This window comes from Pezoporus wallicus, unplaced genomic scaffold (genome assembly GCF_028554395.1).
Source record: "Pezoporus wallicus isolate ANWC-B61680 ecotype Strahan unplaced genomic scaffold, APGP_CSIRO_Pwel_v1 contig_3488, whole genome shotgun sequence".
NCBI classification, from domain to species: Eukaryota; Metazoa; Chordata; class Aves; order Psittaciformes; family Psittacidae; genus Pezoporus; species Pezoporus wallicus.
Genome location: NW_026635397.1, coordinates 242,325 through 256,233, shown reverse-complemented (window position 1 = coordinate 256,233; position 13,909 = coordinate 242,325). Strand labels below are relative to the sequence as shown.

Sequence of the window (13,909 nt, the reverse complement as noted above, 5' to 3'; positions counted from 1 at the left end):
AAAGGCTGGAAAAATGGTCCAGGAGAGGTGCAGGACTGAGGATGGCTCTTGCCAGGCCTGTGTCTGTGTTAATGTAGCTGCCAGACCATTGAAGACAGAATGAGCCTCCAGGCACTAGCAGATCACTAATGCAAAGCAAGCCATGGTCTATCAGCACACTTAGGCAAAGTCACTGTAGTCATTCCTAGAGGCATGCTGCCAGCATCAGTCATAGAATCCCAGCCTGGTTTGGGTTGGAAGGCACCTTAAAGCTCATCCAGTTCCAATCCCAGCCATGGGCAGGGACACCTTCCACCAGAACGGGTTGCTCCAAGCCCAAAGGCAAATGCAGCCAACTTGTTATGAAGTGGGTTACCTGTACCAAGCTGTGCTCACCCCAGCCCTGCACATCAGCTGGTGGCCTTCTCTGAAGCATGGTTAATGTCAATGGCACACACCAGACTGCCTTATTTGATGCCAAGTACTTCTTACCCTGATGGGATTGTTTGGCATATAGAAATGTAACACCCTCTGTGTAAGGGTGGCCCCACATATTTTAAATAGTTGGACTATTCTTGCCATAAATAAAAGTTCAGAGTAGCTTTACTGACTGCAGTGGAGTTATGCCAGTTTATTCCAAGTGAGAGTTTGGCCCCTTGACTTCAATGAAGCTATGTTGGTTAATCCCAGATGGAGACCTGGCCTGGTACAATCCCCTCCAAAAGCCCTGGGAGATCAGTAACACAGAGGCTGAATCACGGCTGTTACTCAGAGCCTGCGTGGTTATCAAGACCCTGTACCTACTGCATGTGAAATGCTGCCGGGCTGGGGCCAAGCAATTGCAATCACTGCCTTTAGGGATCAGGGTGTGGTGAGTGAGGGCACATTCTTCAAACGCTGCCTCATGAGAGGGGGAAAGTTTCAGATCAGCGACTTTTCCTCTGCAGACATCTGGGAACGTCACCCAAGGTGCGGCTCTGCCATAGCTGGGCATGGTGACATTGAGCAAGGAGATGGGGACCCTGCTTCTTCACATCACGGGTTTTTTTGCGATGCTCTTTTAAGATCCGTAAGTGTAAAAATGGAAGATTTAATCTCCTGAGCTTCAGGAAATCTGCCCCAGCATCTGTTTGCCAGTTTTAAAGAGCAAACACAGCCTCATGAACCAAAGGGAAAACGTTCTTCCCTACTCCGGATGCAAAAATAACCCAGGGTCTTTTTTCAGCAGTCACCTCCCATTCTCTCTCAGGGCAGACAAAGGTTTGCTTCCCAGTGTTATAGGCACAAGTGCCATACTTCTTGGTACATAATGAATCCACTGAAAATGAAAATCTCTTGACTTCCCTTTAGACATACACACACACGGGCATGGACAGATGGTGAAGGTGTGCTGTATATTGCAGTATGGAGAAACACCAAAAAAAAAAACAATTCAAAGACAGATGCTGATGGTTTTGGATCATCAAAGTGATAAAAACACAGAGTGGACAAGTCTTGGAATGTACTTCGATCAGGCATTGGAACAGGCTGCTCAGGGCAGCGGTGTAGTCACTGGCCCTGCAAGTGTTCACACATCATGTAAACAAGTCCCTCAGTGACTCTGGTTAGTGTTGGGGAACAGTTGGACTTGATCTTACAGGTCTTTTCCAACCTGTCTGCTTCTGTGATTCTATGCCTGTATGTAGCCCACATCCCCAGCACATTAATCACACAGAGACATCATTCCTGGCTATAGGATGCCAGTGTCTCTTCCCAGATGGCTGGGTGGAGTTTCCCCTCTGTTTGCTTTGAGGTTGCACTGTGCACTCAAGGTGACAACAGAAGAAGGGTTCATCATTGCGTGCATAGGGACACAGTGTTGCTGTGGGGAAGAAAGCAATGCCTAAGCTTGCAGTTTGTTTGCTTCAGCTCTGCCTTCCAAGCGCTTCTGAAGTCAGGCATCTGGAGTGTGATGTAATCTGAAGATTGATCAGCAGCAGCACTTGTACAGCTGTGCACATCTGGCCTACAGGTGTTTCAGCTGCTATTTGTCAGTGACTGTATCGAGCATTAAAAAAGCACCCCAAGTTCATAAGGCAATCGTCCCTGTCCTGTGGATTGCTCACAGAAGCCCATGAAACACCACTGATTTTGTGCAAACTGCCTCTTCTTTTTAGTGGGTGGCTCCATTTTTTTATTCTAGGGTTTTTTTTTAAAGTAACAAGTTTAAACCATAGGTGCTTTTAAAGCAGGGGGTTTATTGTTATTAATTCCACTGGCATTAATCCATGCTGTTGAGTCAGTCATAACTATCACCCACTTACTGATTTAGGAGTCAGTGTTATTACAGTGTTTGTGTTGCACTGATAAAAAAAAAGCTAAGGCTATTCCTCCTTGTGCTCAGCTATGTACAGATGCAGCAATTTTTGCTCCCACAGTACCTAATCTAAACAGGGGAGGAGCAGGTAAAGTAGGGAAATGGGTAGGAAAGGTCTTTTCCATGGGGTAGGACCTGCAGTGCCAAGTCGCAGAGCCAGAGGACGATGCTTGTAGCTTCCCACACAGATGCTGCCACTCATGAGGTTTGCAAACTGCAGCTGCATACTTGCTGCACGCAGGAAAAATAAGGGGAACAGGGAAGCTGCTGGCTGAGAAGGGCAAGCTAAAAGAATTCCCTCGGAAAAAAAGAATAAAGCTGCAGATATATCTATATGTAGTGAAGGTGTTTTTCCTAGGATTTGTATTATTTGGGCAGGAACGCAGAGGGGAGGAGGACTGTTCAATACTCTGCTGTTCTAAAACTGGCTGGAGGAGGCAGAAGGATGTTTTTACAGCCCATTTCATATCTCAGTTGTGTTTATCCCTGTAGAGACAGACAGAGACCAGAGACACATTTCACACTGGGTGCCAGCATCATCAGAGCATGCTGCACATCAAGCTGCATAGTGCCAGCTGCCCTAAGGCACTGTCTTATATTCCCAAGAGGAAGAAGAATCATGTTCCTACTGATATTTTCCTCCAAGATAGTCTCGATCAGCCTACAAGAACAGGTTTGACTTAAACAAATACGTTATACTTCCCAAACTGCTTAGCATAGGTACACAGTCAGTCATTGTAGCCCAGCCAATGGCATAAGTCATTAAGCTATAACACATCATGCAACTGTCTCCTAAAATACATTAAGCCTTAGCTTGCAAGCTGTAATTGTGCAGAGTAAGGTTTGCACATGGTCTTTGCTGTGAGCATCTCAGTAGAAGTGTATGGCACATCCATAATAACTTTGCCCTCTTACCTGATGTCTACATATAATATTTCTATCTCTAGCACTGCTTTGATGTGTGCATTTCAGGCAGGGAGAACCAAGTGCCTGCCTGGAATTGCTTGTGTTCTGGCAGCTGGAATTCATGTTGATTTGAGAAGCCCAGAGGATGGGGTGCTCGTGAGGCAGAGGAGGACATGAAATGATTGCACTCATCTTTGGCGTAAGCCTCAACAGCTTTAGAGCCACTCTTTAAGATGCACGTTGGCATCTGTGCAACCTCTTTTCCCAACCCTGTGTATTTCTTTTGAGCTCTCCAACAAGAATATCTCATTCCCTGCCTTCTTCCTTCTGCTTGCTCCTTTTTTCTTCGCCTCATTGTGCAAAGCCAAGCTTGTGTGTGCCTCTGGGGAGGGGAGATGAACCCAAGGAAACAGCAATGGGCTTTCTTTGCTGCTCCATTATCCAGGAAGGCTGGTGGTAGTCACCTCCTCCTTCCCCTCTTCGCCCACAGCCCTGGCTTTCATGCTCTGGAGATGCTGGTGGTGTCCCCAAGCCCTTGTCCCTCTGTGCCACCCACCAGGCAGCTGGGCAGAGCTGAGGACAGAGCCAAGATGGTCCTTTCAAAAGCCGAAGCAACCCTGTTTTTTTCCTGCTCCAACTGCTCATTAGCAGCTTCCGCCTTGCGGCAACCTCTAAATGAGCTTCCAGTGATGTGCTGCCAAGACTTTATAAGGGGCTCCCACAAACCTACCTCCTCCTCCTCCTCCACCTCCAGCTGCAATGAGCCCCACTGCCCTGCAGAGGCTGATGCTCAGGCTGTGGAGGAGTGCAGGGTTGGGGAAAATGTTTCTTTCAGGGGGCTCCTTTCTCTTTAAAGCTCTTTGTTTTGTTGGCTTAATTTTCTGGTGAGGGAGGGACACCTCAGAGTCAATATTATTAACAACTGCCCTGAGACTGCTGCGAGAGGCAGGACATAACGCAGAAACTCTTGAGTGTCCCAGCAACAGACCGCTTCATTGCAGAGCTCTTGCTTCTCCTCCTTACCCTGAGGCTGATTTTATCTGGGCTAGGGCAATCAGCCATAGGACAAAATCATGCCAAAGGAGTGTGTTTCAAGACCCCAAAGGGCAAGTTTTTCCATGGGAAGCTGGTGAGCCTGCAAGTTTCTGAGTGTGATGGAGGCCACCTTGGCTTTCTTGGGTGAGCTATGCTGCTTTGCTTTGAGCAGAGCTGATTGCCCGTCAGAGCTCTGAGCTTGCAGGTCCAGGATGGGGCTGCATCAGTCCTTCAGCTTCCCTCTTTCTTCACCCCAAGTGGAAAGGAACTGAAGCCCCACGGAAAACCCAACAGCTCAGTCATGAGGAACTAAGGAGAAATTGAGATCAGAGTGCTCAGAGGTGTTAAAGTGGTTTGTGAGGGTTTCAGCCTTCTCTCGTGACGGAGACACCTTTTTGGCTCCAGACAGTTTAGCTTTGCAGAGGCACGCCTGGAGCTGGAAGAATGTGAAAGCTCACTTTGCACCTTTAAAAACAAACGGGTTGAAATGAGATAGATACCAAAATACTGAAGAAAACACCAAGGGCTGTCCCCTTGGTTTCTTCTTTTGGCATTGTCTCTTTAGGATGGCTCTTCCCGGGCAGTGAGGTGTGACTAAGCCATTGCCATTTCTTGGAAAGGCGGGAGAAGAAAAGGCTTAAATCTCTGTTTTCTTGTGCCCCATCCCCATCAAACAGCTAGTTACACTCCCCATAATGAGCCAGGGGTCCACTGGACACAGGGAGGATGTATTCCCTCAAACCAGCCGTGGGCAGATAAATCCTCTGAGGTCTGAAAAGCCTGGGGTAAATTAGATTAGAGGCTTTCCTCTAGACGAGGGGTACATTTGGTGATAGCCGGTGGGGTGTGTGTGTGTGTGCAACTCAGGAATGAACAACTGGGAAGGATGTGTTTTTAAATGGTTTCCCAGCTGTAAGATGCACATAATTGTGGCTTTTCTTCATCTGGGAGACTTCAAGAGCAGATGGTCGATAAGGGTTCATACCAGCAAAGGCAGAAAAAACACAAGCCAGGGTATCTGGTTTCAGTCTGTCCGTACCCACAGCATTAGATCTGATTTGGGCCTTCTCTCCCCCCACTGCATGTACACAATTATCTGAATTCCTTTCTCCACTGTTTCCTCCCCTCTGAAGCCTTGCAGACCGGCCTGCCTGCCTTTTCTGTTGCTTGAGGGATAGCTGCAGATTCTGGCTCTCTCCTTTCCTGGTCTGTGCCACAGCCACAAGGACCAGCACTCCCCTTGGGGCAGAAAGCAACCATGAGGATGGGAAATTATTCCCCATCCCTATCTTTTTAGCCTTTTTTTTGGTGAGAAACACCCTGAAAATCAAGGGATTTCTGCTATTTTAAGGTGCCATTCCTTCATGCCTCAGTTTCCCCTTACCTCTGCTGCTTGCCTCTGGTCATGTTCAGAAAATGGTCCTAAAAAGTTGCATTTTTGCACCATTCATATCAGAAAAATGTTTTAAATCTCAGCTATACACCACTGTCCATCCTGGCTATGGGGACAATACCCAAAGGCAATTTGGGATTACCCGTTTGGTAGAGATCCAGCCAACACCTGCAGCGAGTGTACCTCTATGTACGCTATACACAGAGCAGCACCTCCTTTCTTCCTTCAACTTTGCATAAAAACATTTGAGCATATATTAAACGGTGCATAAACACGGACACGTGTGCAGATGTAGTTTTCCCACCCTTAAACAGAACAGACATGCACAGCCTGTGCTTGGATATACCTGAACTTCAGCTTGCTGCTTGACACCAGGGACTTCTTCAGTTTAGGAGGAAGGTAAGAAGCATCCCACCTCCCATCCCATCTCTCAGGGTTTGCTAAAGTTCGGCCAGTTCTGCTCTACCTAATCTAGGTAGCAAAGACCCGGTTTGCCTGTGCATGTCCCAGCCTGATGGTCATGAGCCCACCATCTTGCCTCCACCCTAGCAAATCTCTGCTGCTTCACAGGGGCTTCATGTTTTTAATGGCACTGTGATAAAAGCCAAGGCAAAATAACTCACCCATGCTTCCTGCCTTCGGTCTGCTTCATATGGCTCACAGAAACACTCAGCCCGTGCATAGTTGGAAGGCGATTTTGGGAGGCTCAGAACTAGGTCAAAACAAACTTAATTTCCTCCAGGCCCAGGTGGGATGCTGCTTTACAAGCTGGGTGATATGCATGCTGCCTTTCAGCTTTCCACCCGTTGCTGTCCAAGCCTCCAACACGCAGTCAAGGGGAAGCCTTGAGCATTTTTGGAGCGCTGCTGTTTTCTGCTCTCCCTGTGCTCTAGAACAGCTGGTCCATTTCTGCCCCGGCTCCAGAAGACAAAAACAATGGCAAGAAAGAGGAATCACCGTTGGGCATGGAAAATTTCAGCCCAAACAACATTGGTTTCAGGAGGTTTTGTGAAGATAAAAAACCACAGGATGCCGGAGGGCAAAGCACACAGACAGGGCTGTGGATATTACCATTGATACTTGCCATATGCTTTCTTAAAGCTGTTGTTCCCAAGACAGCTGGGAATGATGGTCCTTCGTTCACCAGGCTCAGGAATGAGCAAGGTTAAGGGTTGAACTGGGGGCATTTGGCAGTAAGCACCTCATGTAGGGACCCTGCCCATGTTGATGACAATGAGATTAGGGGATTTCTGTGTCCTCATCAAGATCCTCCAGCATATCTCAGATGTCTGCACTTCAAGCTGCCACATAGGTCTTGATGACAGTCCCCTTGTTGGCAAATCTGGGATTGAGTTGGGTCACAGTGACAGGGAGAGAGGAGCACAGGACGCTTGCAAGAGCCCAGGTCACCAGGAGTCCTGGTGACCAGGCAAGACAGAGCCCTCATGGGCAGAAGTGATCCAGATTCAGACTTTCTGGAATGAGAGTCAAGATGCTGAGATTTGTCCTCCCTTCCAACTTGGCGTTTCCTAATCTTAAAAGGAACAACCCCATTTCTGGAGCCGCTTGCTTTGGCATTTCACAAACTCCCTTGCTGGCACTTCACGCCAGCCCGTGCTGACCTTTTCTTTCCCAAGGCACGGGGGCCAACACGTGAGCCCCCGAGTCACGTTTTGCATTGTTCACTGTTGTTTTTCTCCATCCCTGTGCCCACGGGGCAGGACACATGCGGCGCTGGTGCGGCGGGCGGGCGTACCGGGGCTATGACATAATGCAATAACCAAACTAGCTGCATATTGATTTATTTTGAAGAAAAATATTAAGGGCAGCTGCTACTTAGCGCCGACTGAAGCATTTTATTGATTTTCTAAAGCACGAGCGTCCCATTTTGTGTTGTAACCCAGAGTTGCTTGAACCCAGTGGTTGGACTAGTCCAGGAAAACTCATCCACGTCATGTTTTCCTCCTCTTGAGGACTATTTGGAGGGTCTCCAGCCCTGAAGGTACTCACCTGGGTAACAACCAGAGAGGCGGTAGACTGTTATTTGCTCTGCCCCACTTCCAATTAGATCCAACTCAACAGGGGGCTTCTCCTTCCCCATTCACCCTGTAACATGCCTGTAATCAGCTTATTGGTGCAGCACCTAGCACAATAAAACCAGCATGGGTTTTAAAACCACCCATGGGTTTTAAAAACACCCATGACAGCCTGAATAGGCTTTTGCTGTATGTTTCACTATATTAATTCTTTCTGGTATTCTCATTTTGGAAAGGGTAAGTTTTGGGGTGGTGGCGATGGGGATCTCCAGCTGAGTTTGTTCGGTGCTTTTCCATGGGGGCTGGTTTAACATTTGTTTCCTCAGTGCATGTTTGCTTCCCAGGGAGGAAGATGCCAGAGCTTTCTTGTCACCCATGCCCATCAATGCTGCCTGGTCTGCTAGCATCCTACCTTCTGACACGCCTGTCTCGCAGCGGTGCTGCTCCCCAATCCAAACCTCCAGAGCCTGCAAGTTAATATCCCATTAAAATGAATGTTGTGGGGGTGCTTTAAACAAGCACACTCTGGGGTGGGAGACTGCAAAGCAGGCAAAAACACGGTGGCAGGAGTGGTGCCAAAGGCAGCAGAGCCATGGGGACAACACAGGATGGAGGGGAAGCTGGCTGGGACCACCGAGGCAGCCACACACAGAGTGGGTGAAGAACGTGCCCATTGGTGTCACTTATAAGAGATTTGTGATTGCAATTCAGGCTCCTTTCAGCAACGATGCTCAGTCAGAAACTGCATTCACTCCAGCGATGCCGGAAGGCAGCAGCATCAGCCTCAGGCAGCGTGCCCTGCACTGACCCAACTGAGCAGGGCCAGGGTCTTAGCTTTGACCTGTGCTAGTTTTTACTTCCCCAAGTTGAAGGGGGGAGGAAGCAGTCTATAAACTTCTCGGTGACTGACTGAAATCAGTCCCAGCTGGTGTGGGGTGAGCAGCTGGTGTGTGCTGCACCACTCACACCCCCCGTCAGCTACTCACTACCTGACCCCATTCCCAGCCCCAAACACAAGGCAAGAAGTTGGGCCAGCACTTTCCTGGTAGGGATTTGGAATGACAAAACCCATGTGGGCAGAGAGAGGCTGGGACCCAGTGGAAGAACCGTTTTCTTGCAGTAAAATAAGTTGAAAAAACACTCTTTAAAAGAAACAAACAACAGAACACCACCACCAAACAAACAAACTCGAGCTGTTCAACTGCATTTCCTATTGCATTTGCACTCTGAGTTATGTTATGGAAGTTATTTCAATCCCTTTGGAATCAAAACCACCCTAATTCTATATGAGCAAAGGCCTCAGGGTCCTGTTGCAAAATCCCCGGCTGTACTATTGCTGCACCTTCCATCAAACCAGCAGCTCTCTGCTCTCACGGTTTCCATGCTGTGTTCTTGGGCTGGGGAGTGCTCCAAATGCAGAGAAAGAAAATAGAGCAGCAAGCCCTCAATTCACCGTGCAAAGGAAACTGCACTGGGTCTGCAATAAAGTAATGCATAAGAACTACATTCTGTGTTCCAAGCTACAGGGTAAGAGAAACGCTTGAGAACTGTGTTCAGCGGAGAGTTTCACCGCCTACTAGCTCTCAGTCCTGATGCTTTCTTATAATGCAGCATTATGCCTTTCAGCTATAACTTGGAGAATCACAAGGTGCCTTATAGGCACCAGCTGATTAAATCCCACATGCAGTGTAAGAGAGGAAGGGACATACTGCCATTTCCCAACCAGGGAAACTGAGGCAAGTGCAAAGAGAGCAGTTACATAGCGAGCCTGTACGTGATTAAAACTAAGCTCTGTGTTGTCCTGATGTGCTATCACACCAGCTTAGTGCCAGGAAGGCATTCCCTGTGAAGCCTGCTATGTGCTTTCCTGCTTCGGTCAAGTCTGTACCTCGTCATTCTGCTGCCATAGGAAACCTGCAGCCATTCCTGCAGGAGCGCATTAGGAAGCCTCCATGGGTCCCAGTCATGGGAGCAGAGCAGAGAAGCGCCATAGGAGCAGCTGCCAGCAGAGTGCTTTGACAGGCTTTGATGAGCTCCTTGCTGAGCCCCTCTGGGGTTAAAGGATCATAAACATAAAGCACGATCTTGGGAGGGTCCATTAAAAACACAAAATCGTTATGGAAAAACTCTCTATGATTTAAGGGGGGAAAGGAGCCTGAAGGGCCCTGTGACCTCATTTTTACAGCTCCTGAAGGAAAGCAGGGCTGTGCTGCCCCTTTTGGTGCATGATGAGTTGGGGGATGAAACCAGCCCTTCTGGGGGCTCAGGCACAAGGCACTGGGTTTACTGGAGCAGTTCAAGGTGGGGTCTCCAGAAACAAGGGGCAGGAGGAGGCAGTCTGGCTGCAGTGGTGTGCCAGCACTGGGTAGGGGAGGAGGAAAGACCAGCAGCAGGTTTTGGGGGATATTACCCCTCTTTCTCAGCCAGGAGCTGATCCTCCTTCCCCCTGCAAGACTCAAACCACTACAAGCAAGGACCAGGTTTCTGACATGAGGATTACAAGCTAGATTCAGAGTATGATTTCTCCAATACCCATAGCACTCTTAAGCAAACTGAGAAGCCACTGAAGTCCGCCAACCTTACTAAGCTCCATGTGGGATGCTAGCAGGTTTTTAGCACAGTGCTGCTCTATCTGAGTGACATGGAAGGAGGGGATAGCTGAAGAAGAACAGGCTGGGAGCAGACATCACACATCACTTCTCTGCCTGCAGTGGACATGTTGCCACACATCCCACCACCAAAGTGTCTTTGATGCCACAAGCAGATACCCTCCTCCTTCTGTTACCATTTATATGTTTTCAAAACCGGTACTTAGAGCCAGGTTTTCAAAAGCAGTCAGCACCCAACATCCCAAAAGTCCACAGAAGAAGAAATGGAAGGAGCAGATCACACAGCAGGGGTTCTCATCTTGTGCACTTTCCTTGTGCTGATAGATTGGTTTTGTGAACAAGTGGGTTTTACTCTTTGATGTGGATTGTATATAGAATACATAGTAAGAATAGCCAGCAAAATGTTACAGGCTATGAACTGAAACACAAGTTTATGTCAAGATGTGAAGAATAACCCCTTCATGGCCAGGTAGAGCAGCTTCCTTTGGTGTACCCTATATCTGGTCATAATAAGGCTCAATCAGCTCAGACAGGCTGCTTTAATGTGCAGTGGAAAAAACCTACCAGATTATCCTGCCAAGGCTGATAACCTGGGGGTAGGACTAGATGACTTTTGAAGGTCCTTTCCAGCCCAAGCTGTTCTACGATAACCAGGCACTGGCCAAGCAGCAGCTGAGCAGCAGCCACATCTATCCACAACGACACCTCATTCTGGTGACCTGCGTGGGATGAGAAAGGATGGGTTAAGCCTCCCATGGGAGCATGCAAGGGACTCGGCAGAGCCATGCAAGAGCCGTGGGGCACAGCCGCAGTGCCGTGCACAGGGTAGACCTAGACTGATTCACCTCGCAGTAACAGGGAAGACATCAGCATTGAGCTGCTGTGAAATTCCTGTTTTTTCCAGTCAGACAGAGCCAAAAAAAGCTGTTGGAAACCAGAAAGAACCAGTGGGAACGGGATCCTGCACTGCAGCAGCAGCCAGAGCAGGGTGTCTCAGCCGGGGTTAAATCCATCAGTTTGCATATCACCAGCTCTGCTCCAAGAGCGGCTTTGTGCTGACCTCTCCAGTCCTGAGTGGGATTTAAAACACCAGTGCAAACAGATCAGCTCAGTATTGCCTCCTACCTGTTTTCACCTTGTTTTACATGGCAGCCAGGCTCAGTGAAGAGCAGGGTACGGTGATACCTCGTGTGACTGGCAGCAAGCATCCTCCATCCCTTCTTCTGCTTGCTGGAGAAAACAATGTTAAAAGGAGGCCATCAGAAAATCTCTCCATGGTATCTTTCTTCCCCTCTGTATTTTGTTTTCCTTTCCTGAGTCCCTCACCCGCGCCAACATTAGGAAAGGACCAACCTGTCATCTGTCAGATGTGCACATACATAAACCACTGCTGCTCACACACATCAAGTAGTTAAGCTTTCCTAAGTGGTCCTGGGCAGCCTGTCAAGTCCTTAGCTCGTCTGCAGAATGTGGTTGTAATTAGATAATTAATAACTTTGAGAGGGAAAGGAAAGGAAATAAGCTAAATGGGAGCTTTCCTTAGTGGGAGGAAATAATTATATCTGCTTTTTGATATATGAGCTGAGGTGGCTTTCTGAAGGCAGAAACAGCATCGCGCCTGCAAAGCCATCCCTCCCCCAAGTTAGGTGGGGTCTCCCATGGGCATGGCTGGGTCGCAGAGTTTGTCCCACCAGCCCACAGCCGAGCAGCAGCAGGTTGCTGCAGATCAGAGCAAACCCTGCAGGTAGCAGGGTTCCCAATATGCTGCTGCATCTTGTCACATCCCAATAAATGGGGCAGAAGAGAGACGATACGTTTGAGTCACTGGGAATCGCGTGGAGAACTGGAGTTTAGCACAACACCCCTTGGGGTTGGAGATGCTGCTGTCAGCAGATGGCCTCTGTGATGGATGCTTTGCTCCTGCCTATGGATTTATCATTCCAACCTCTGAACTTAGGTTGTACATCCGAAAGCCAAATGAACTGCTAAGTTTAGGTTGATTTTTCTGTGGGTAGTGGTGGTTTTGGGTGTGCTTAGATATCGCATAAATGTGTTACCCAGGGATGGAAAGAAAACCGATTCATTTCCCACAGAGCTTGCCTGATGTTGGGCTGGAGTCACTGTAGGTGGAGTTCCTAAAGCCCAGCTCAGACACCCAAGCATCCAATCTCCACTCTTCCCTTGCTCAAGGTGGTGTGGGGCTGCTCCTGGTGCCTTGGATCTCACCCAGATGCTGGGTTAGCTGTCTGCTGGGACCAGGGGTAGGTTTCAACACGTGGTTACTGGTGATCATGAGCCACGGCCATAATCTGTAGGGGAAAACAACTTTACCGGACAACATACCTCAGAAAGATGTCCTGTATTCTGTGTATTTATTTCTGCTTTCTTCCTTTTTTGTCTCTTCTCTCCAGACTGTCCAATGTCTGAGACTGAAGTGGAATTGGGATGTATCCAAGTTTGTAGCTTCTGAAACCTTAACAACCTCAAGTAAACTGGTCCAAAAGACCCCCTCTTGACCTCCCTTGCTCTGAACTCTTGCGGACCACTTAGACTGAGCAGAAAACAGCACCAAAGCTGATGGTCTGAAACTTTGCAACATCTCTCCCTAAAGCGACTGACCAAAGAGAAAAGAGAAACGACATTCCTGGGTGTCCATCGTTGTGTCTGTCTGTGTGTGTGTTTGGTTTTAGCTCTTTGTTCTTCTGAAAAGCCTTAATTCAGGAATACATTTATGAGAAATGGTTGGGTTCAGATTTTACTCCCCTGGACCTGCATTCTTTTCTGGGTTTGTTTGCTGTCTGTTTGTTTAAATCCAGCGCCTGATTTCTTGTACAGTAATGGCAAAACTGGACCAAGGCTCTCTTAAGAAAAAAACAACAAAAAAAAAAAAAGAGAAGAAAAACCCCCACTGTGTCCCCAGCTCCCTGCATGATTTGTCTCAAGTACAGCCTGGATTACAGACTGCCCTCCACGCTCTACTGCCTCTTCCTTATTGCTCCATGATTTGCTACCGCTCACCCCCCTCATCCCTTTTTCGTTTCAGTGTATATGTTGCTTATTTGTTTTATTTATTGAGATATTTTTAACGAGCTAAGAGACTGCAATGTTGCTGTGTATACTGCTTCTCTTGCCAATAAAAATAAAGATGTCATGCAGCTACTGAGGGTATGAGATTTACATCCTTGACTGCACCGCTCTGAGCAGGAGCTGAACCTCTTCCTTGCACCTCACCATGTTCTGACCTGCACTGATTTGGCTGCAAGCTGTTTCTCAGGTGATGGAGGGCAAAAGGTGTGAGTGCCACTTGGCCAGGCTGAGGTCTGCCTGCATGTACCAGGAGTAGCTGGTTGTTTACCTGCACCCTGGATAAGGAGGGTCTCTTTTAGAGGAGATTTTGCCCTTAAAGGAAAGTGGAGCTGTTGGAGTGAGTCCAGAGGAGGCCGTGGAGATGCTGCGAGGGCTGGAGCAGCTCTGCTCTGGAGCCAGGCTGAGAGAGCTGGACTGGGTCAGCCTGGAGAAGAGAAGGTTCCTTAAGGGGAGACCTTAGAGCACCTCCAGTGTCTGAAGGGGCTGCAGGAAACCTGTAGGGGGCTTT

At 48.3% G+C, this 13,909-nt stretch overlaps 1 protein-coding gene across 1 annotated transcript in view; it reads left to right on the top strand.

Annotated features, from left to right (window-relative positions):
* Positions 1 to 13,474, top strand: part of TWIST2 (twist family bHLH transcription factor 2) — a 35,371-nt gene extending 21,897 nt beyond the window's left edge. Inside the window, exon 2 of the mRNA XM_057422103.1 lies at positions 12,726 to 13,474. The gene's annotated coding sequence lies outside the window, so the exon portion shown is untranslated. The remainder of the gene's footprint in view (positions 1 to 12,725) is intronic.
* Positions 13,475 to 13,909: the final 435 nt, after the last annotated feature.